The following is a 24,721-nucleotide window of genomic DNA, read 5'->3' as shown; positions in this document are numbered from 1 at the left end:
TGTCTTTTCAATGCTTTTAGTAAACCAGAAACGCTGAGCATGACAGAATGATGTAGAACTACTCAGAGTAGCAGCTTTCTACTAAGGGTAGATCAGCCGTTTTTTCTGAAACGACGCTCAGAACAAAGACGCACAGCGCAACCCGCCCAACCATAAAGGCGTCTGTCCAACCTATCCATCAGTGGTGCGCTCCGATCAGCACCTGACGTTCACTGAGCGGGGCCGTGGTACAGCATCACACTAGAGTTGCAAAATGGTAAAAAAATAAAAAATAAAATAATAACTTGGTTTATTATTTTGTTTACAGTTCAGCTTGGATTTTATTTACTGCGCAGCATAGCTTTGCTGTGCGCGCTGAACCCAGATGCTGTGCGCGAATGCACATGCGCACAGCTTAGAGGGAACAGAAACAGTTTGGCGCGTCAGTCAGTTCGAATCAGTTCCTGTACCGGTCACGTGACTTGCCATTGCGATACGCGCTTCGACCTCAGTGGCTTGGACACGCATCGACACATGCGCCGACGCATCGGTGTTGCCGGACCCATCACTAGCAGAAAGGCAGAGGAAGGAGCTCAGGCAGGTTTGATGTGAGGCAAGGCAAAGAAAACATCCATCAGCAGTGTGAACAGACGGAGGAAGGACGTTGACGAACCAGCGGCCACAGCAGAACTGAGAAGCGCTTATAGGAGGTTGGACAGGTGGAATGAGTCCAGACTTGATTGTTGCAGCAGGCGAAACGGATCCAGCATGGAGTGAAGCAGCAGAGTGGATGGTGGAAGGATCTGGAACTGTCCATGGTGCAGCAGGGAGACCTGCATCCTGATAACCCCAGTTCTAAAGTCCTTCCTCTGGCTCCCTGGATCTCAGAGAATAGACTTTAAAATCCTTCTGTTAGTCTATAAATCCCTGAATTAGCACCTAAATACATCACAGACTTGTTATCAGTGTATCAACCCTCCAGACCACTCAGGTCTTCTGGCTCCAGCCTGCTCTGCAGGACCAGAACCAGAACCAGAACCAGAACTAAACAAGGAGAAGCAGCATTTAGTTCCTATGCGCCACTGATCTGGAACAAACTTCCAGAAAACTGTAAAAGTGCTGAAAGCCTGAGTTCCTTTAAAACGAGATTAAAACACATTTGTTTAGGATTGCCTTTGTAATATTCTGAGTTCTGTTCTGGTTTATGTTAGTTTTGGTTTTCCTTCTCTCTCCTGTTTTTTATTATCTGGCTGTTTTTGAGTTCTGTCTTGTCTGGATTCTTGTTTAGATTCTTGTTTACTGTTTTTAGTTATGTCTTCAGAAGCTTTTTAGTTTAAGTTTGAATTTTTGATCTGTTCTTGTTTTGAGCCTCAGCACTGATGTCTGGTCTAATTACTTACTCTGCACACCTGCCTAACTCCACCCATGCTGCAATCACCTTTCACCAGTTTCACCTGATTCCACCTCCATATAAACTGCTGAGACCAGACATCAGTGCCAGGTTGTCTTGTTGAATGTCGGTGAGTCTCCTCCTGCAAATTTCTGTTTGTTGGTTTGCTTTTGGATCTTTGACCCCTTTTCCTCCAGAAACCTGAGCCATTCAGTCCTGCCTGTTCCTGCCTTGTCTGCCCTGCTTGTTTGTTTATTTTTTGTGTCATCTTTTTGTTCTACAGTCTGTTTGGATTTTTCCCCTGTTTTTTGAGTTGGTAATTAAAGAGCTTTTTTTAAGAAACCTCTGCTGGTCTGGCTGAATTCTGGGTCCTTTTCCTCTAATCATTACAGCCTTCAACTGTTCTAGTTAAACTGTTTTAAATATAATTAGTTCAACTTTGTAGTCCAACTGTTTTTAATGTTTGCTTTTAGTTTCTATTCTCCCATATTTTATTTTGTTTCTACATTTTATTCCAACTTGCTTTTATTCTGATTTATTTTCCCATATATTAATCATGTAAAGCACTTTGCATTGTCTTTGTACTGAAATGTGCTATATAAATAAATTAGCCTTGCCTTGCCTAACAATACTCTAGATAAATGATTTATATTTGTTGATGTTGAAATCATTTTTATAGTTTTTTTTTTTATTAACAAAGGTATAAGAAGATTACTGGGCAGAACAAACAAGACTAATGGGCGAGGTCAACTTATCTAATTTCAATCAATTCATTTCAAGGCCATCTAAAAGGAAATCATGCAAACATTGTGGACCAGTGGCCTTTATTAAAGGAGGAACAACCATTTTATATAAGTTAAATGCTAGGCATGTCAATGTGAAGGGTCACATAACTATTCAGGGATTTGTTTTTGCTGAAACACTGAACAGCAAACAGAGAGCAGAGCATCATCTCTGCTGTAAGTGCTTCTTTTAGTCCAGCAGGTGTCACTGTGGGAATTGTTTAGAGAGCAGCTTTGATGATTGACCCTCCAGGCTGAGAAGAGCTCTAGCCCTTACCTTACCTCTGGCCCCAACTCTTTGGTGACTGTCAAAATAAGCATTTCTTCATTCAGTTATCTTTAAATTGATCACTGGCCAGCACCAAACTAAAGCCTCAGCACCATCTAGTGTAGATTAGGGCATACAGGGGTATATTTTACCTTCAGTTAAAATTGTCCAGGATGGCCCTCCTTTTCCTACTGGAAGCTTGTATTCATTCCTTTCATGTTTTAGTTTATTCTTTCATTCACAAAAAAGCCTCTTCAATTTGTCCATTTTAATTTAATTTCCAGAAAGTTGGTTTTAACAGCAGCTCCTCCATCAGGCTATGTCCAGAAAAGAGACACTTTTAAACAGAAAGCCGGAGCCAGCTGTATCACATGGAAATGGTAGACTGACAGCAATAGCCCAGCTGATGGTCGCAGTTAGGCACAGAAACACTGGACCAGATGGCAGAAGCTTTGACGTAGAGAGAAAATGTTAAATTAGAAGCAATAGTAGTAAATAATGCATAATACAGGACTAGTTGGAGAAACTAATGGCATGATGAAAAGGGATCAGCATGTTCTCCAGCTGCTTGACTCTACTGCAGCATTACTATACATAGCTCAGCAGTTTCTGCCACCCATTAAAAAAGTTCTTTGTTGAGACCATACATAACAATCACATTGCTTCTAAAAGTTGGGGCTTGAATATCAAGGACTTTATGGGCTGGTTTTACAGACAATGGTTAGAGTAAGCCAGGACTAGACCTAACCTGGATTTGTTAACGTTGGGCACTTAAGCATCTTGCATAAACAAAGCTACAGTTGTTTTAGTCTGAATGGCCCTGGAGAACACCTAATGACAACACCTGTGTCAAGCCTTATTAACCTGAGTGAGAGCACCGCCCGTTGGTCTAATTTTGCTCATAAAAACTCAGGTTATTTCATCAAAGTGCTCTTCTGACTGGCCTCCATAGTGCGCTGGTTTTCAGCTCAGGGCTCCGTTCTTCATACGTCGCTAACTCACTTAGCTGGATTTGATTGTTGACGATTAGGCATGATCTTGGATCGTTTGGTTCTTCGAAACTCATCCTGGACTTGTTGTCATAGCAACATGTGCGCCAGCTTAAGCCTGCTCGCTAACAGGCTTATTTCATGTAAACAAGATTAGATCACAGCTTTATAAGCGGAGGAGATAGGGAAGTCTGCCGTAGCCATGTCCATTTTTACGACAGCAACCTGTTGCGGAAGGTGCAAGAATAATTTCAGAGTTTTTCGAATTAATCGCGTATTGCGCAATAGACAGGATACTTTAGCGCAGCGCGACAGTGTAATTGTAGAGAGATTTTTCTTGGTGGCTGTTATAAACAGACACACACATCATTTAACAGTGGCTTTTAAAGAGGAAAAAGTGGTTTTAGAGCCATAAATAGAAAATATTTAAGTTATTTGTATGATAGTTTGCTTTTTATTTTTATCCTATTCAGTAAGAAGATTTGTTCGGGCCATTTTATTGTGAAGTTTAGTTTTACTTTGAAAGGCTTGCTTCCTGTCGAGCCGTATATTGTATTAGAAAAAACTATGGATGGATTATCTAGCCACGGAGCAATACAGTTTTTGACCATGTAAACTGTGGATGACTTGGAAAAGGAAAATTTAAATTTTTTATGGATAAAGATTTTTTTTGTTAAAATTCCCAGTTTGCACGTGTCCTTTACTTCCCGTGTCTAAGGAATGACACTGAAATATGGATCTCTTGACATAACAAGTGCCTTTTTAAAATACAGTATAATAATTAAAGGCTACCATTTTGTAGAATATTCTTGTATTTCACTTTTACTTGTCCCCATGTTCTAGTGGGTCCCGTGGAGGCTCTGATATAAAAGAACAAAGTAAATATGAAATTATTAAAATGCAAAAATACATACTGTAGAAAGTGATAGAAACATCTACCATGGACAGTATTTACGCATTAATTTGTCTCCTGGCTTTAGCAGACTTTGAGGTGTTCCCTGTCGTTTTAATTAATGACTCAAATTAATCATAACCTTCCATTAAAGCTCGTGTTCTGCTTGGGAGAAAAACTGTGGGCGCTCTTTGGCCATGCTGAACAGCCAATAGCAGCGTTGCTGATCAATGTTTCTACTATCGATAAATTTCCCCTTTTAAACAAACGCATGAACGCGCAGTTATCTCAGATAACTCAATCCAGCCATACTAATCATAAACAACAGGTGTGTTGGAAGAACCCAATTAGCCGGATCATGATTAGCCGGATGAAATCATCTTGGATGTTTTGAGCAACGGGCCCCTGGTCATCAGGACCCTCTGTTCTGCATGTTCTGGCTCCGTTACATGACTTGAATAAATTAGTGATGAAGATGCTTCTTCAGCTCTTGATGACTGAGGAGGAGGTCATGCAGTCATTTGATTCAGGTGTGCTGGAGCAGAGGCACATCTAAAACATGCAGGAGAGTGGGTCCTGAGGAAGAGGAATGAAAACACACCTGAATCAAATGACTGCGTGGCCTCCTCATTATGCAGTCAACTTCTCCTGAGTCCTGCTTATGACCTGATTATTTGACTTAGGTGTGTTGAAGAAGAGACACATGTAAGAGTTACAGGACATCGGACATTGAAAGGAAGATCCCTGCCATAGTGCATGTGGGACTTCATTTAGTCATTGGTCTTGTAACTCAAATCCTCTACGCTGCCAAACCGTCTGTGCTCCCTTTAGTAATACTAAGCACAGGTTCCCTCTCCAGGTGGGTTTTCGGAGAATAGGGGTGCCCACAGACATATATACGTAGACGCGTCATCGGGCGCAGGTTCGCACGTCAACGTCACCGCCATATTGTATGTGGCAGAAAAAAGGTTGAGTTCTGTTATTGTGAACGTGGATCAGAGAAGATGCTTCATTCCTGTGCTGCATGGAAATGTATTCTGGCTGATTTCACTACTTGTATCTGCCTTATTTATATTTATATATATATATATATATATATATATATATATATATATATATATATATATATAGTGTGTGTGTGTGTGTTATGAATATAAGGATCAATTTCTTAAATCTGAACTTTGTGGTCTTCATTATTTTATAAAACCGTGTCACATGTGAACCTTTAGGAACAGACTTTTTGGGGGAGTATTAAAGAGGTAAAATTAATAATATGAGAAAAAAAGACCCAGGACAATAAAGTAAAAAACAAAACAAACAAAAAAAAAAAACAGAAATGTGGCAATGTTATGACGTCATATAAACATTATAAACGTCATATTATGAGAATTAAGAGGGAACATTTCCAGAATAGTCACAGTTTGCAGAATTATTTCACTCCTGGAGTAATAGGGCCAGGTTAGATTATTTTAAATATTTTTATTCTTTACGAGAATAAATTCAGGAGAAGGAAGCTAAAGGGATACGGAAATAAACTTAAAGTATATTCAGAGATTAAAGTCCCTCTGATACTGTTTAAGTGACTGAGTAACTGCAGATTTGCCACATTTAAGATGGCGGACGCTCTGACGCATCGCAGCATAGACAGAACCCGCCCAATGACGCGTCTACATATATAATGTCTATGGGAGTCAGCAGGGGAGCTGGCTTCCTGGGAGAGCATGATGCTCCCCAGTCCTTTCTTCCCCATCCCTGGACACCTCCCTCTGCCTGCTGCATCACGCTGGCACACATGTAGGACCTTGGGGGATGGGGGTGTCACTGGGGAGAGAGGAGGATTTCCCAGTCCCGCTATCTGATGAGGTCCCTGACCCCAATTTTATTATACATCTTAGACACTGTAATTTATAATGTTCTCACAACACACATATATGTAGGGCTTTAACTGGGGGGTAAGACATCTGGAGGGTGTGGGGGGGGGGGGGGGGGGGGTATTGTGTAGGCCTTACCCCTGGTGGCTTCCTCTGCCCACACTTGCATTTAGGACATTGAGGCTTCTGGGTGGGGTGCATGGGGTGCGCTGGCACCAGCAACCTTCCAGAGGGGGGTGGACTGTGCTGGGCACCCCCGTTTTGGGCCATTCCAGTTTTCAATTCAATTTCATTTTTAAACACACTTGAGAACAACACACAATTACATGACATTACAGATTCACTTCTATACAGAAAACCCCTTTTATTATCTTCAGCTGTCACTTTACACATTTCGTATTAAATAATACTGTATAATATTTAGTAATGGTATCAAGGCTGCCCTACCCACTGCACAGTGGCGCAGTGGGTAGGGCTGTTGCCTTGCAGCAAGAAGGTCCTGGGTTCAAGTACACCCCTGGGTCTTTCTGCATGGAGTCTGCATGTTCTCCCTGTGCATGCGTGGGTTCTCTCCGGGTACTCCGGCTTCCTCCCACAGACCAAAAACATGACTGTTAGGTTAATTGGCTTCTCCAAATTGTCCTTAAGCCGGGCGTACACTGTACGAGTTTTTCCCCTTTTCGGGCCGATTCTTCAGTCGTGCGAGCATTTTTTGAATCGTGCCGAATTTCAGCTTGATCGTAGAGGGGGGGAGGAGGGGGGACTGGCTTCTCACGACTACCTCCAGATCAGGAATCGGACGATCGGTGAAAATCAAACATGTTTGAAATTCAGTCGGCTGTCGTGAGGTTTTTGTGAGCGCATCCTGCTGTTCAAGCAGAGCTACGAGGGGGCGCCCTCCCCTTCTCTCCGTCCCCGCCAGCGGAGGGAGGGAAGCGGGCGTCCCTGAAGCGACCTCCGGCCGGTGTTGGGGAGGGCGAGCCGTCCGGTCCGCGCAACGCGCTGGCCGCCTGTTTCGGCACTCCTCCGCTCGCGGGGGGGTGCGGTCCGGGCGACCTGCCGTGCCGCGCGGCCGCCGGTGCGTCTCGTCCCTCCTCTCTCCCTCCGTTCCCCCGACGCCCGGTGCCTCCTGCGGGCCTCGCCAGAGCTGGGCTCGAAGCCCTGCTCTGGGTCCCTGTCACCTACCGTCGCTCGCCTGCCTCTGCCACCACAGCGAGCGGTCCCAGAGGGGACACGACGTACAGTGTGAGCAGTCCGGTCTCGTCCGAGTGTCGCGCCGCACAGATCGTGAGCGGTGAACTTTTTAAACCCCGCGGTTCCGTCGCACAGTTTGAGATGTATATAAGTACCACGACTGAAAAACTCGTACAGTGTACGCCCGGCTTTAGGTGTGAGTGTGTGTGAGAGTGGTTGTTTGTCCTGTTTGTCTCTCTGTGTTGCCCTGCGACAGACTGGCGACCTGTCCAGGATGAACCCCACCTCTCGCCCATTGAACGCTGGAGATAGGCACTAGCAACCCCCGCGACCCCATGAGGGATTAAGCGGTTTGGAAAATGGATGGATGGGTATCAAGGTGTTGGTTGTTTGTACCTGTAATAATTTATCGGCTTGGTCTTCTGTTCTTTTCATATTTCTCTTTGCAGGTGAAGAAGCTACGGAATGGTATCAGCAGACTCAGAGGATGTTGTATTGTTGTTTCCCTTTTCTCTCTTTCTCTTTCACCTTTTCTCCATTTTAAGCGTTTTGTCTCATCTGTTTCTCTCCTTTTTTTCCTCTTCTACCTCCCTGTTTCAGTGTCCATTTAATGTGAAATATTCCCTGCATAAATTGTTAAAAAGCTTGTTGCATATACAAATCAAGTGGAGCAATATGGTGAAAGCAGTTAGGCTCCTCTTCCATCCATCCATCCATTTTCTGACCCGCTTAATCCCTCATGGGCTCGTGGGGGGTGCTGGTCTCCAGCGTTCACTGGGTGAGAGTCGGGGTTCACCTGGACAGGTAACCAGTCTGTCGCAGGACAACACAGAGAGACAGACAACCATTCACGCACACACTCACACCTAAGGACAATTTAAAGAGAACAATTAACCTAACAGTCATGTTTTTGGACTGTGGGAGAAAGCCGGAGTACCCAGAGAGAACCCACCTGTGAAAGTAAAATCTGTTGGGCTCTTTTTGGCATTAAGACAACAGTTCTTATTGCCAGACAGGACACACACAAAAGAAATACCAAGCAGAGGTTCAACCTCTTTCCAGGATGAAATTAAGCTTCAAATTAGTCACAAAGTAGCTCTGAATTGATCCACCTTTTGGGATTGAGTTTGTATAATACAGAAGAGACTAAAAATGCAACTATTGAGCAACGGATTGAGTTAAACCAGCTCATAGTCTGGGACTGGCCTTACATCTTGTGTGTGAAACTGGCCGTAGATGTAAAAGAGGAAACTTAAATTCTATTCTGAATTAGGGAACCAAATGAAGTGCAGCTAAATTTGGAGAAATATAATCTTTTAATTGTCATCAGAACTCTTGCACCAGCATTTAGGATATGCCCTGGTCACATATAACACCAAGGTTAAGACTGGAGGCCAAGTTTCTGCCATCCAGAGGAAGTGACAGCCAGCAGTTTGCTTAGTAGCTCTATGTCCAAAGACGACGACTTCTGAGTTTAAAAGCTGAAAGCGAAAAGTTGTCAGGACCTTTAACGCCTTCAATGCACGTTACAGAGACAAAAACTGAATTGCAGATTGGAGAAGCGGTGAGCATGTTTCTGTCAGTAGACGGGCTGTCACCCACTTCCCGTTCTGCACAGCAAACGGAACAGGAAGCGAGTAACGGGCAACAGGCTGCCTGCGTGTACACACTACACACTGATGAGAGGAACTCCAGCCAGCCAGCCAGGCAGGCAGGGCAGGGCATTCATGTGTAACTCTGTTGGTGCTCGTGCTGCTGCTCATCTGTCCACGCGCTAACTGTTCTCGCGCCACACCGTTATCACTTCTAATTAGTAAAAAACGAGTGGCGGGCGTAGGTCCGCAGTCATGAAGCGGGTCTGAGCGGAGCTCTCCGCCCTGCAGTCAGTTGGTGGAGCTTTGCTATCAGGCCAGCAGCTGCTCATTAGTGGTTTACTAATAAGCTAACATGAGCAGAAGTAACGGGCCGCCCGGCCGGCCGGGGCCGGAAAAACACCGCCCGCCCGCCCTCTGTGCGTAGACAAGCAGGGTGGAGTCTCAGTCAACAGCAGCCCAGTTCGGAGCGGATAAGGAGGGGAGAGAAAACGTCGCTTTGGGCCTTTCCCCTGGTTTAAAACTTTATTCTGTCGAAACAAACTCAGCGTTCGTGACTTCTTCGCTCGAAGAGCCGTCGACGGGACTGGACCGAGGCGCTCAGGTCAGAGGGAATGTTTCTAACTTTCTAAAGTTTCCAGGCAAGACGTTCCTGACGTCACCAGAAAGCCGCAGCTGCAAAACTTTAGCAAACAAAAGCTGACACACCTGCGGCATCCAGGGACGGTACGAAATGTCGCGTTTAATAGCGCCAGGTTAGCTTAAAAACACGGAGAGGAAACGGCTCTGAAGTCCCACCCGCCACATAGACGGAGCCCTCCGCTCCACCATCACACACACACACACACACACACACACACACACACACACACACACACACACACACACACACACACCGGGAGATATGGGCTTTTCAGGCCGTTGCTGCGGCAGCTTGCTCGGCTGTCTGGTTGTACTTTTATTTTTGGGCAGTTGTGGGAAGGTTCCGTGTTTGAAAGCAGCTCTGGCCTTTGAGCCCGCCCATCTCTCTGTCTCTCTCTGCTCTCTCTGCTCTCACGGTGCCTTTTATGAGCTGCAGCGCAAGTTCAGCTCCTGCCTCATTGTGCTGCTCGGCTCTGATTGTTGGGCGTGTTGAAGCAGGCGCGGCAGAAACGTAGCCCCAGGCTGCAAAAAAGGAACTTCATCCACAGGTTTATCCTCCAGTACTTAGAGGTTTATAATGGGTTAGAAGGCTAGTTTGAATCCAAAGGTTAATCTGGTGTGGAGGTTTTATGGAGCGCTGTAGTGATTTCCGTTCAGTGCATCATAGATCAGATTGGAGACTACAGAGCATGCTCCATTCAGACTTGGAGCTTTGCTTTACGTTCTCTCTTCAATAAGTCACATCACAATCAACTTTATTTCCCCAAGTCTGAGGGCACACACAAGGAATTTGACTTCGGATCCCAGCACCTGCTCACTTTTACTTAAAATTTAAAAACCAGAAACGTTTCCAAACTGGTTCTAGTTGCATCTGTGGGACACTGACCATCTGCCAGGGCCTGTTGTTGGAATTGGATTTTCTTTATTTCTTAAAACTTTTTTTGCCCCAAAATATCTAATGGTTATCTCAAGATCCCATGTTGTCCCAGTTCAGCCACAGAACCACCACCCGCCATGACATGTGGAAAACGAGTAACAACTACACAGTGTGAATAATATTCTTTATTTTTTTCCTTCCTATTATTATTATTATTATTATTATTGTTATTATTATTATTATTATTATTTATAGTTCAGCTGTTTTGTTGTCTATGGCCACAGATGATGTGATTTGCATATTTTCTGAAAGGTTACCATTGAGCCCAGCCTGTTTTGTTTTATTGCCCCTTTGTGCGGAATTATTACAATTCGTTTTCCATATTTTATTTTTAATTTTTTCAGTTTTTGCAAAGAACGGATTCAATGTTTGGCTGCAAAGCACCATATATAGCTCCACGCCAAATTCCAAAACAGTGGACATGCCAAATGTGTTTTGCAAATGATCTGGTTACAAAGTCACCACTTAGAAGTGGCTTGATAACTGCGCTTTGACTGAATAAGAGTTGCAGGCGTCTTTTGTGGACTGGTGACAAGCGTTCGCTCACTTGGGTTTATTATGCAAAGCTAAGAGCACTAAGAAGAAGCCCTACAGCACTGTTATCAGAGAGCCAGCTAAAAAGTCCTGTCACACTGCACTTCATTTCCAGACCATTCCCACAGCTTAGCTTTTTCTCCTTCTGTTTTTGACCCAATATCAACCTAAAAACTTGCCATCAGAATTTCTCGTTTTTGAACAAAACTTTATTGAACCCTTCTAGTAACAATTCCATCCGGCATTACTTGTGCAAACAGTGCGCTGCTGTGTGACGTCTCCTTCTGCTTTGTGTGCATTAAACCGTTCAGACAGGAGTATGATGGCCGTCACATTTCATAGAAGTATGAACGGCCACCCCCAAAAAAAAAATCAGATTTCTGCGAAAAATCGTATTTGAGCGTTAAGTGTGAACGTAGCCTAATAAACGTTAGATGTCAGAGAGTAGAGCTTTTCAATGGACAGACAACGAGGTTCATCTGTTGCTTAAAATGACTCAATTCCAGCCAGGCCTAGCTATGGTTATATTTAGAAGAGTCAGGAGGCGAAATGGTATTCTACCAGCCTTTTTTTCTTCTTCTGTGGTTTCTAAGGTTTTATGCTGCTGTAATGTTATTTTTATTGATTTCTGTCATACTGCGCATGAGCCATGGATTCCCTGTAAGAAAAATTCAGTTTGTCCTGTTTGCACGGCACCCAGAAACCGGGCCGTTTTTAAGCCTCTACACTCTGGAACCCGTTTTCTAAGTGTGCCGTTGTCTGAGAATACCATTGGCGTTATGTAAATGGACAGTGCAAGTGCAACCGGACTCTTCCATTATTTTGATTCTGGTATCAGATATTTTTGAGCATAATTATAATGCACTGGAAGGTGAAGCACTATATGTTGTTGTTTCTTCCTCGTTGGGTGTTAAAACCAGCTTGTCTAATAGACACAACGTATGCAGTCATATAGACTAAAATGGAAACTGCAACAATGTAGAAGCTCAGTTCAATACATCCAGCAGAATATCACACAGCCATGATCCTAGGTATGGATTAAGTGCTAAATGCTCACCCACTCAGGAAAAGTAAAAAATGGGACTGTCTCAGGTTTTAAGCTTGTGTCAACATGTTTTTGGTATGCAGACTCTTTAGAGATGCCTTTTTTGAGGCATGGCCACAGTGTTTTTTTCTTTCATCATTTTTTTTATGTATAGTGTCACTTAACAGTCATCTGATTACATTTGATACCAAATGTTTTGTCCCTTCTAGTCTGTGTGAGCTGTTAAATTTCCTGACGCACACCTTGTTGCTATGACGTCCATATAAGCAGCCTTTAAACGTGCTGATCTTACGGCAGTGTGTGAACACGGCATGTATCTACAGCGTAGAAGACTCTTAGTTGAAAAACCAAAGGACATTTGCAGAGTTGAGTGAAGAAAAAGTAGGTGTCTGAGAAGAGAGGTTGCTCAGTGTGGTGACAGGAGCTACTTCCAGTATCACACCAGTAAAGGAAAGCAGCTTTTCATTCCAATGCACTGGACTAGATGGGCTGTTGTTAGAACTCAGCCATATTTGGCCACGACTAAAATCTTGCTACTACTCCAGCGTTAGAATGTGATTTATTTGAAAAGCAAACCAGATCAGGTACCTGGCAAGTTCAGTCTGACTGTCTTAGGAGAAGCCTGTTTTTTTGGGATCATATGAAACCGTGAGGTCGTTAGGAGGAATTCATGCAGTACCAAGCAAACCTGCATCAAGTATTTACCAACAGGTATTGTTCATTTCAAGTGCATGCATTTATTTATCATGCGAGTTCAGATGGATTGAGACACAATTTTACAAGCTTGTGTTAAATCTAGATTTATTCTAATGGTGTGCTGGGTTGCTGTATGGAAAAGACACAGTTATACCCCTCAGACAAAAGAGATTTCAGTGTTCAGCGTGATAGGGGCCCGAGTTCCTTAAGTAGAAAACACATCTTCAATAAAACCAGAGAAGTCCAGTTGGCTTCTATCTAAGGATTGTCATGTGCTGGATTTTCTACAGTTAGCAGAGCTAATTCTTCACATCCTTTTAAACCATTTTGTTGCAAGTATCCAACTGAATTGACCCTTCCTTGTGGCTCCTGTAACGCTCCACTAGACACTTCAGTTTGTCTTGTTTTTACTGCAAACACACGTCCTACTACCAGCTGTCTGATCTCTTTTTGAGTCTCTGTCGCCACATGGTTGGTCAGGAGGTAGAATTGCTGAAAATTCAATGACCCAGCATCATTGATGCAGCGTAGGGATAAAAATAATCGATTAATGGATTAATCTAAAGTTGATTGATGGACTAACAACTAATTTATAAGCAGCCATTTTCTTTAAGACCTGGTTTTCTCTTGCATCAGGAGAGTCTTTCAATAACATGAAGGGCCAGTTTTTTTGTTTTACAATATGCTGAATTAAAAAATAAACATCATTCACAATTTATCATGCCACCTGTATTAAATATTGACTGAATAAACAGAACATTGTGGTTCTCTCAAACATTATTAAACTTAGACTTTTGTAAAATATATCAAAACTGGAACCTATTAGGTTACTGAATGGGAACAAATAAGATGTATAGAATGAAATATGTGAAACATTATTGAAAACCCTCTCCATCAACCGTGTTTTCTATTATCTTATACATATTTGCGTGATGCCCTACACTTCTGTCATCACATCCTCTCCTTCCCAGCTCATCAGTGAGTTTTGGTTGAGAAGCTGATGCTGCTCCACCATGCAGCATGGCTGAATGGTGCTGCAATGGTGGGAACTTTGAGTGTTTATAGTTCAAAACAAAACCTAATAAAGTGGATTTTGCATCCTTGTTGTAAATAATCCCACACCAGACTCCATTTGGACTGTTTCATGTTCCTGTTCTGGCATGCCTGGGCCATGGTTATTTCTTAACCATCAACTATCATGGTCTGGCTCCACTTAAGGATGACATCGCTGGACCTCAGCCAAGTCCAGCTTCTTCACAGCAGTTGTGCTTTAAAATGTGTCATTTGCCAGAGATGTTTAGTAATTTTCTAAAATAGTTTTAATGTGTAAGACTTTAGCATCTGAGTTCCATGACGCTGGCCTGACCTGGGATTTATGAGCCCCAGGCAGTCACTGCTACTGGGCTGGGTTTTGCTGGCGGCCTTTCTTGATAAGTTACTGTTTTTTTTCTGTTGCTCAGCATGAGGGACTGCTGCAATGTCAGAATGGTAAATGGCTTGCACATGTACAGCGCTTTCATTAAGTCCGACGACCCCAAAACAGCAACTGACACATTCAGAGTGTGGGGGTCGAACCGGCAACCCACCAAGTGCAGGACAAACTCCCTAACATCTATGCTGCTGTCGCCCGATGGTAAACCTTTGATGCTTATTGTGAGTCTGCAGCCCAGACAATGGCTTGTCTTTGCAGGTTTAGGGCAGAACTGCTTTTGATTTGACTGATTTTACTGTACAACTACCAGTATTAATACTATTAGTATTGAGTTGGACTGTATGTATGTTGGACCCAAATGTGACCACATTTTTAGCATTTGAAGGGTATGGATTGTTCTAGACTGAATCACATCTGGATTCTACATATCTGGGTTTTTACATATGCAGGATCCATACACGCCTTTTAATGTTACTTAAACGTAACAAATGTATAAAAGACATTATGCAGTGAGTGGTGCGTTGTTCTCGCATTCAAAAACACAATGTAAAATGAAAACAGGAATCTGCACAAAGATAAGGTTCTTCCGGTCCCGGTTCGTCCTCTAATCTGACTGCAGCTCGTCTTTAATTGTCATGGATTACAGAAAGTTCTGCCTAACTTTGCTCCAAGCTTGTGAGGTGAGCGGTCCTTTGTTCTGGCAACTCTGTGCTCCTGTTGCATCAATTTTCAGTTCAAACTAAAATCATAGTTGGATTCTTTGAAAGAGGACTGAATCTGCTTTAGTAAGTGATTGTCACATTAAGTTAACGAAGCATGGATCTGATCGTTACTAATTTAATTTCACTTGCTCTATAAAGTAGAATGAACCAACCTTCTCCAGCTTCATTGTGCTCTCGTCTTAAGGTGTAGTTTCATCCCATACTGTTCTGGATTACCTCCGTTGGCAAAAACGGCATCCATTCACAGGACCCAATTCCCTAGTTGGATTTGGACCGCATGTCCGACATGGGACCAGCTCATCCAGCAGGAAGACTGGAATGCCAAGGAGAAATCAGGCTGGGATTGTTCTTGATAGACCTCTTGGTTTCTCTGTGGCTTTATTACCATGTATTTTGTTTATATTTCAGACCATCACTAAAAGCTTCAGTTTAAAAGGCAAACAGTTTTAGTTTTTCTTTTCAAGAAGTGCAGTGATGGAGCCTTCCCTTGTTGATAGTTATAAGATAAGATGGGCTTTATTGATCTCACATTGGAGAAATTCACTTGCCACATCGGCTCATAAAAGATTTGCGGTCTTGTGCCAGTTCACATGTTGACGGATTCCCATTTATTGTCACAGTTTTATTGCTCCATTTCTTTTTAGTTCATCTGTCATGTGTTTGTGTTCAAAAGTCTCTCTTTAAATATGTTAACCAGATAAATGGTGCATTAATATGGCTACATTTAGTCTTGCTGATTGCTCAAAGCATTTGGTCTACAAGTTGAGTTTGTCCATGACTCACACATTCCAACAGCATTTCTTATTCTTTCTATTTTGTAGCCTGCCGTGTGCTTTTCTGCTACACCCAGACACTAATACAAACATAGTGAGATCTACTGACTTGCAGACAGATGCATTAAAATGCAGATTAAAGACTCTGTGCACACAGCAGTTTTTTTTTTTTGGGATAAAGCAGAAAAGTTGTGATCTTTACTGTTGCCGTATGTCTTCAGCAGGATTTCAAAACAGGTTCGAGAGTGGAAGGGCTCAAAAACATCCCAGCCTCCGTTGTTGTCTACACAGGAACAACCCAATCTGCCTGTATGGGGACCCGTGGCACAGTATAATAGCAATCAGCATAACGGCCACTGTAGTTTAAAAACTTTAGTGGTGCTTTTAAAATTATACGTGAAGCAACAGTAGATCCTCATCGTTTGTCCATAGAAACCTTTAGGTTCCATCTATTATGAAGGTTTATTTACTCGCAACGCCTTTTTTGCATGCATCCGCATGTTGAGTTTCAAGGACCATAGCGCCTACTAGTGGCATGGCAGGGAAATTACGGTTCTCAGCATTTCTGCTAGTGGTGTGCATGGAGGTCACTGTCAAAAAGTTGTCATGTGGACATGTTGAAAGAAACAGAAAAACAATCCCGTTTTAAATGGATTGTTGTCCTGCGCACAGGGCTAAAGAAGGTCAAAAGACTGTTAGATGACCTGTTTGTCACTGCTAGAATATAAGCCATCATGGGTTGTTACAGATAATTACCAATATGTTGAGAAATAGTTCCTCTTTTGAAATATGAGCTGACCAGGACAATTTAAGGAGTTCACAACAAACTGAAATATGTTAAAAATATCACCCTCTGTTCCTGCAGCCCTGGTTTGGGCGTTTTTTTTCCAGCTGGTTTTTGACCCATCTTCAACAGAAACGTGTCCAGATGCTGCCCTAGGTTGGACCTGTAAAGTCCGTCCTCTAGTTCTGTGTAGGGATGGGAATCGAAAACCGGTTCCTGTTCAGAACCGGTTCCGTGTTTTTCAATTCCGTGGCTCGCTAAACGATTCTCTTTTCGATTCCGTTGAGCTGCGGCTCTGAGCTAGTTACGCAAGTTACGTCACGTTTTTTACGCTAGTTACACAAACGGCATTCAGTAAGCAAGTACGACGTGAGACCAAAGAATGCCGCTCCATCGGGGGAAGCGGTCGAAAGTTTGGTTTCATTTTAAGGAAGAGAAATATGGCAACGAGGCGCTTTGCAATCATTGCAAAATGGCATATACATCCGCGGTAGGAAATAGATCCAACGGGCAGAAACACCTTCACACACAACATGGTATACAATTTAACGAATGCCGTGTTTTTGATTCTTACCGGACAAAAGCTAAAGTTACGACCAGCGTGGAAGGCAGCTCTGGTGGTAAGTAGCTAGTTTTACATCACTGGCTGATTCCTAGTAAATCATGCCATCTCTGGAAATAAACCGATTTCCTACCTCTCTTTGGGGTTATTAAGGGAGTGTGCCTTTATCGTTAATCCAGCCCTTCATTGGTAGCATGTTTAATTAGAACTACTGGTAGCTGGAATTATTACATGATTCTAGCTATTGCAATGGATGTAACAAAACATGCTACGAAGTTGCTCCGCAGTTCAGGGAGCGAGAGAAAGGTGACGCTCGTTTATTTAAATCAGGGGGAGACGAGTTTATTTCCCAAAATTGTACAGTAATGCTTTTTCATTAAACGGATGGCTTCTCTGTTAGATTTAGATGACTGAGGTTATCTAAAGGGAGATTAATAAGCAACTGTCACAACAAACTTACATTTTCTTGTATTCTAAACAACTTATCTACTGTATTTAAGTTTGTTCTTATATTCCTTTTTTTATTTAAACAAATATAAATGTTACTCCAGTTGCACATTTTCTGTGGACATCTTGACCTTGTTAGTTTGTAAGGTCGTGTGATAGTTAAGTTAACAAAGTTGATGCTCATCATCAAACTGTTTGTTCTCCTTTTTTCACCAAATTGGAATCGAAAAGGAATCGAATCGTTTCACAGAATCAATCAGGGAATCGGAATCGTGAAAATCTTTCAATTCCCAACCCTAGTTCTGTGCCTAAGCTCTTGCAAAGTATGAAATATCTGGGCCAGAAAGGACTTTGTTCTTGCCACTTTGTCTAAAATAACATGTTTTTCTGTTCTTGTGGAGTACGTTTTGGCCGTAAATAAACCGAAGACTAGATTAGATCTTTTGATTTCATTTGTGGATTGACACAAACTACCATTTTCTACATAAAGCTGTGCTGAACAGGGCTGTACAGCATATAATGTTTTCTCTGCTTTAGACTGGATTTATTGTTGTTGAATGGCAAATGGCTTGTACTTGTATAGCGCTTCAATCAGCGTTCTACACTACAATCAGTCATCCACCCATTTCCACACACATTCACACCCTGACGGTGGTGAGCCATGCTAGTAGCCACAGCTGCCCTGGGGCAGACTGACAGAGGCCAGGCTGCCATGCATCAGCGTTGACCTGGGATCAATTGGACTTGGTTAGAACTAGTTTACTTCTATAAACAAGTTTTATTTACATAAACTGGACTGAAACTAAGACAAATAATATTTGGTATTCTCCATTAAATGTCATTTTAAATGTCCTAAAGCACAGGCCATGAAATACTATAAGGACCCAAAGAGCAACAGCCAGTCCTGCTTTGGTTCTGGTAGGCCTAGCTAGGACAAAAACAGCTACAGACCTGTTATCTTCTGTCTGCCTCAGAACCTCTGGCTTCATATTTTATCGCTGCTTTTGGATTGACTACAACCTCAAAGCACCCTTGGCTGCTGGTGACAGATGCCTGAGTCTCTCCCTGTGCTTGTGTTTTCTTGCTGCTGTTCCAGACATTCCATGGTTGGATGCCTCTGCATGGCAGCTGGATGCAGACGGGCCGTTCCTCCTTCCAGGAGGCCCTGCTAACCCAGCAGCAGTCTGCAGGGCTGTTAGCATCACTTTGGAACAGCTACAGTTAGTTTGGAAGAACGAGTGCAAGGTGGTGCTATGGTACCAGACACGGTGTTTGTTTTTGGAATCGTGGTATTCATGATGAAAGCTGCCAGTTCTTGGTGTCTGCAGCAGAACATTCCTATGTCCAGAAAGGAAAAAGAAAAACTGGGCCAAAGTATTACAAGATTAACAAAAAAAAAGGTAAACAAAAATGTAGAACATGTGTCTAAATTTAAGAAAGAAAAGCAATACTACATGTTTGGGGCTAAAATAATAGGAGATCTAAAAGTTTAAAGATATGCTTTGTCATTTTGATTGAGGGACACAGATGGAGAGCAAGAGAGCTCAGGTGGGAGTGGTTCTAGTTGCAGTGTTGGTCAGTCACCTGCACTCTGCAACACAGGCAGCCATATAACAACTCACACCAGCTAGAACACATTAAAAAGTGCATAGATCAGAATAAAACCTGAGCAAATGATCTAATGACCAAATCATTCATCCTTTGATAAAGCTACTAATAATGAAGTATATAGTGCTTTTGTTTGTTCAACAAAACCTCAGTAACATGGCCATGAGCTGAAATGTCATTCAGGATTAATTTATTGGTTTCACATCTCTTCCTTATCTTATCACTAACCCTTATTCTGGAGCTGTGTTCCGTTAGTCAGTTCTCTATTAATCCAACATCTGTTATACTGAAACCCCTGGAACTGTGGACCCAACGGTGCTGAACCGTGTCCTCGTCTTCTCTCACCTTACCCAGTGTGATGGGTTGGTGATGCTTTCAGGGAAAGCAAAAACTGGGCTTCCAGGATTTAGAATTGGATGCTTTGGAAATTGATACCAAGTAGTCCTGATGCTGTCATTTTAGACCTCGGCTTAAAGTTCTCCATCGCTGCGACGGATTTCCGTCAATTGGAAAATGAGAGCAAAAAAAAAAAAAAAAAGATCCACTTGGTTCTGTTTAGACTTTTTACTCAAGGTTTTAAACTAAAGCTGCACTCAACCAATAAAACCTGGGAGAGCTGGGACATTAGCCAATCAGAAAGAGAGTAGGGCAGACATCTGCCAGTCTGAGTTTTGTTGGATTTATGGGAGCCAGCAAGTCAGAAAGTTCAGCGGCTCGAACATCTTAGAGCAACTTCCTCATTATATTCAGTGACTTTTAAAACCCCTCTGGCGTTTTTTTTTCTTTTTTTTTTCTTCAAAGAAACAAAACAGCTAGCAAAAGAACTAGCAGCATTTTCTGTGTTATTGGTGAGCAGCGACTTGACGTGAAAGCAGCATTTAATTTGCAGTTGCGTTCCTGAGGGAGCAGCGAGCGCTGGCGTGAGTGAGAAGCTCTGTCTCTCATCCTTAAGCCCCACTGCTGCAGTCAGAGCAAAGATCATAGAGAGGAAGGAGACCCACTCTGCTCCGTTTTCAATGTATAACACACATTGGGCAAAAGCAATAATCTGGGGGCAATTAAATGGGCAGGAACAACATGGCGGAAGATGAGTTGGGTGGTTTGTCAGGCACCACTTCAGTACTCTTTAAATCATCTTTTCAAAAAGCTATTGGCTTTACTGTTATTTATCAAAGAAACCTGTTAAATAATAATCATAGAGAAGAAGGAAACGTTTGCGTATTCCTGCTTTGCTGCTGGCTTCTTCTGCTGCCACTTTTACAACACCTAAGCGCAAACAAACAGATGTTTCAGGCTGACAACCATCAGCCAGAAAATATGAAAGGATTACCGAGATTAAACTTCTTCGGATATGGATACCTTGTCATCTACTCGACCACCACACAATCAGATCACCTCTGGCGCGGCACGCAAAGCAAACAAAACAACATCGCCATCTGCTTGAACACCAAACAAATCGGACTCACGCATCGCGGGAGAAGGCGCGATTGCCGGAGAGGCTGCAGTCGGCATGGTTTTGGTGTTCTCTTGACTTTGATTTTGCTGTCTGGCGACGTGCAGTTGAATCCGGGCCCGGCTGATGCTGGCCTTTCGACGATGGGTGCGTCGGCGGGTGGTTTGTGCGTGCAGCGGCTGAGCTCCGGACGGACGGACGTCTTCCCCGAGGTAACAGAAATCCCAAACGGTGACAGCAGCCAGTCAGTAGGGAAGCAACGAGAATTCAGACTTTTTCAGAATGTAAACCATGGACGGGTAATATGGGAGCCTACGTCTAAACCCAAAGGAATTCTAGGCGGACATCTGAACATTCGGAGTATACTGCCTGAATGGGATCAGATCCAACATCTGCTAACTGACTCTAATTTAGATTTTTTAGCGTTGAGCAAAACGTGGTTGCACAGTAATATCCAGACCAGCATGATTGATGTCCCTGGTTATATTTGTTATAGAAAGGATAGAACATCTAAAAAAGGAGGGGGGGGGAGTTCTTTTCTATGTTAGGGATACTTTAAAATGTAATGAAATCGTACTGGATACACCACTAGAATGTTTGGCTTTAAATGTTGTATTATCCTCTAAGATGAATTTTAACATTATAGTGCTGTATAACCCACCCTCACATGATGTTTCTTTTTATGAGAATTTAGACAAAATTTTCAAATATTTAAATGCTCGAACTGAATCGGTTTTTCTTGGTGATTTTAATATCAATTGGTTAGAGAAAAGTCGAAGAACAAAATTAAAGAGACTGTTGACAAAATACAATCTTCATCAAATTATTAAAGGTCCAACAAGGATCACGCGAGCAAGTAAAACTATGATTGATCTGATAGCCACTAACAGACCAGAGAGAATTATCAGAACTTATAATTTATTAACAGGGCTTTCGGATCACAATATGATCATGGTTGTACGGAAACTCACTAAACAACGTTTACCTAAATTTATGAACAAAAGTAAATCAGGGAATTCGGGCATCCCAAAAAATAAGTTGACACAAGTTAAAAATGATTTAGACAAGTTAGACTGGAATAATGTCTTGGAATCGAACGATCTAGAAAACTGTTGTAGCTCCTTGATGAAAACCCTAACAAATCTGATTGAGAAATACGGTAAGACATTTAAGGATATGCAACGTAAAGCCTCCTTACCTTGGCTTAACAACGATATTCGTCAGTTAATGAAAAAAAGAGACTTTGCATTGAAAAAATCTTTGCTCTCTAAAACTAATATTGACTTGTTAAACTTTAAAGGATTGAGAAATACAGTGGTCAGAGAATTGCGTAAAGCAAAGACAGCTTATTTTATGCAATTGATTGAAGAATCGGAAGGAAATAGTGCATCTCTTTGGAAGCATCTCAATAGCCTAACAAAACTTAAGCCTATCCCACAAAAAACAATAGCTGAGTTGGAAGTGGACGGAGTTATTAGTACTGACAATTCAGCTATTGCAAATGAATTGAACAGATTTTTTATTCAGTCTGTGGAGGAGTTTGCTGAGACTTTTGAACCAGCAACCACCTCGCAGACTTTAAAGTTTGATCAAATAGATTTTTTTCATTTTAAAGAGGTTAGTAAGGAAAAAGTACGTACAACTATTAATAAATTAAATAAATCAAAGACAAAGGATGCATTTGGGTTGGATACTGCATTTGTTAAAACTTATTGCTCTGCCTTAATTAAACCTATAACCCACCTTGTAAATCTTTCCATCAGAGTGGCTAAATTCCCACAAAGTTGGAAACAAGCTATTATTACACCGATTTTCAAGGTTGGTGCAAAGAGCCAAGCAAGCAATTACAGGCCAATCTCAATACTGCCGGTTTTATCTAAAATTTTAGAGAAAGTAATTACAGAACAGTTAGTAGAACATCTTGAAAGTAATAAACTTATAAATTCTAAGCAGTTTGGATTTAGAGCTGGGTATTCTACATAAATGGCTAATTGTTACCTTACCGAGAACATTAAGAGCCAGCTGGACAAGGGTAGTGTTGTGGGAGCAGTGTTCATAGACCTAAAAAAGGCCTTTGACACTGTGAACCACAACATACTCTTGAATAAACTTTCAACCTTCAAACTATCAGAACATACCATTGGTTGGTTTGCTTCATATTTGGAGCATAGAGAGCAACGTGTTAAAATAAACACAGAGCTCTCAAAACCATTACAATCTACAATGGGTGTTCCACAGGGCTCCATTCTGGGGCCTCTGCTCTTTAGTTTATTCATAAATGATTTACCTACATGCTGTCAGTCAGCCAACTGCCAAATGTATGCTGACGATACAGTCATTTATGCATCAGCTAAGACACCAACTATCGTTGCACAGACCCTTACCAAGGAAATGAAGAGTGTATCCATATGGCTTAAAGAAAATCATCTGACGCTTAATGCCAAAAAGACGGTATCTATGTGCTTCTCAATAAGAGGGAAAGCAAAATGTACCATTAAATTAGATCAAGAAGCGATGGAGGAAGTTGAGGAATTTAGATTTTTAGGCATTATTCTGGATTCCCAACTTAAATTTAATAAACATATTAATAAACTCTGTAAGACTGTCCGGATAAATCTAAACTGTTTTAGAATGATGAGGCAGCATATACCTGTTAAAGCAGCTTTGCTGTTCTTGCATGCCATGATATTTTCTCATTTATCTTATTGTGTTACTGTATGGGGTCAAGCCTCCCAGACAACAGTTAAACCTATTTTATCACTATACAAACAAGCATTGAAAATTATGGATCAGAAACCAAATAGGTGGCATCACTGTTTGATTGTACAGAAATATAAGCTTTTAGATTTTGATAGTTTTATTAAGTTTTCTTTTCTTAAGATGATTTTTAAATGCACAAACAATATAGCTCCAGCCGTACTCTGTCCTTTTGTGACAAAAATAAATACACGGAGAGTTAACACTAGGAGAGCAGCGGGTGGCAACTGTATAGCAGAGGGGCGCAAAACCACTTTTAGACAGTCAAGTTTCTCAGTGATAGGGATCCGTCTTTGGAATGATTTACCAACGGAAATAAAAATAGAAACTGACCTGAAAACATTTAATAGAAAGGTGAAACATTGGCTGAAAGAAAATCAAAGATGTGGACATTGAGTCATTATGATTATGTTGGATGTGAGGTGTTGTTTTGTGTAATGTTGTTAGGATTGTGTAAAATGTTAATGGTTGTCTTTTATAATGTATTTTATATATGATTGTGCAATGTGAGCTACGTTTTAGGAAAATGTATTTTATAAAGGCCTGACTGGGGACTGGGGTTGCAAATTAGCCTATAGGCTAGAAAGCTTTCATGCAACACATTTACACATTTTGTTATGGCTCTGCCTATTACAATTATGAATGTAATAATGTGCGCTGCATTGTCCCTGACAAATAAACTAATAAAAAATCATTCTGCCTTGGATTACAAAACGGGATAGAAATATAATGTAAATGCAGTTTTTAATCTAGTCTTTTTTTCTCTGTAAATGTTGCACTAAAATAATTCCCTGAATTTGATTCATGCACAGCTTGAATCCCTTATTCACCTCGTTCACTGTGTGCCTCTGATAACTGTCTTTTTGGTCAAATTAGTTTCATGTAGTGTGGATTCAGGCAATGTATTAAAAGTATTTCATAAAGTTCATTTGTAGTTCCAAACATATTTAGAGTGTTTTTAATAAGATTTCTGTCTTGCCAAAAGCTTCTCTTTCCCATGAACAAATATACAAGTCATCTAGCGACTCTTAGGACAGCCAGTAGCGACTTTCCTTGCTGAGGAGTTGGCAACAGTGTAAGCGTGTCTTTCACTGTTGGTTCCTCGACAAAAATGCATGGGTGCTATTTCCTCCTGTGGCTTTGTCATTTGCTACCACACTATGATGACTTTGGTAAAGTGTTGACTCAGCATCTGGCCTCCAGAAAGGTCAATATTGCAGCTGCAGTAACTGTTGCACGTTGAATAAAAATGAATAGAACACATGGTACTAAAACAATACAAAGATAAATAACAGTAAATAATTTGAACTGTCATTCACCTGGATAGATATGAAGTCACAAATTTACAAAATTACAAGGTTGTGGTTGGCCT

The 24,721-nt window shown here is 41.8% G+C and overlaps 1 protein-coding gene across 1 annotated transcript in view; it reads left to right on the top strand.

Moving 5' to 3' along the window:
• Nucleotides 1–9,375: 9,375 nt before the first annotated feature.
• The window catches only part of tln1 (talin 1), a 153,233-nt gene continuing 137,887 nt past the window's right edge, over nucleotides 9,376–24,721 (top strand). The window contains exon 1 of the mRNA XM_036133598.1: nucleotides 9,376–9,561. The gene's annotated coding sequence lies outside the window, so the exon portion shown is untranslated. The remainder of the gene's footprint in view (nucleotides 9,562–24,721) is intronic.

This window comes from Fundulus heteroclitus, unplaced genomic scaffold (assembly GCF_011125445.2).
Source record: "Fundulus heteroclitus isolate FHET01 unplaced genomic scaffold, MU-UCD_Fhet_4.1 scaffold_64, whole genome shotgun sequence".
NCBI classification, from domain to species: domain Eukaryota; kingdom Metazoa; phylum Chordata; class Actinopteri; order Cyprinodontiformes; family Fundulidae; genus Fundulus; species Fundulus heteroclitus.
Note: the sequence above shows the minus strand (reverse complement) of the source record. Positions and strands in the feature narration are given on the sequence as shown.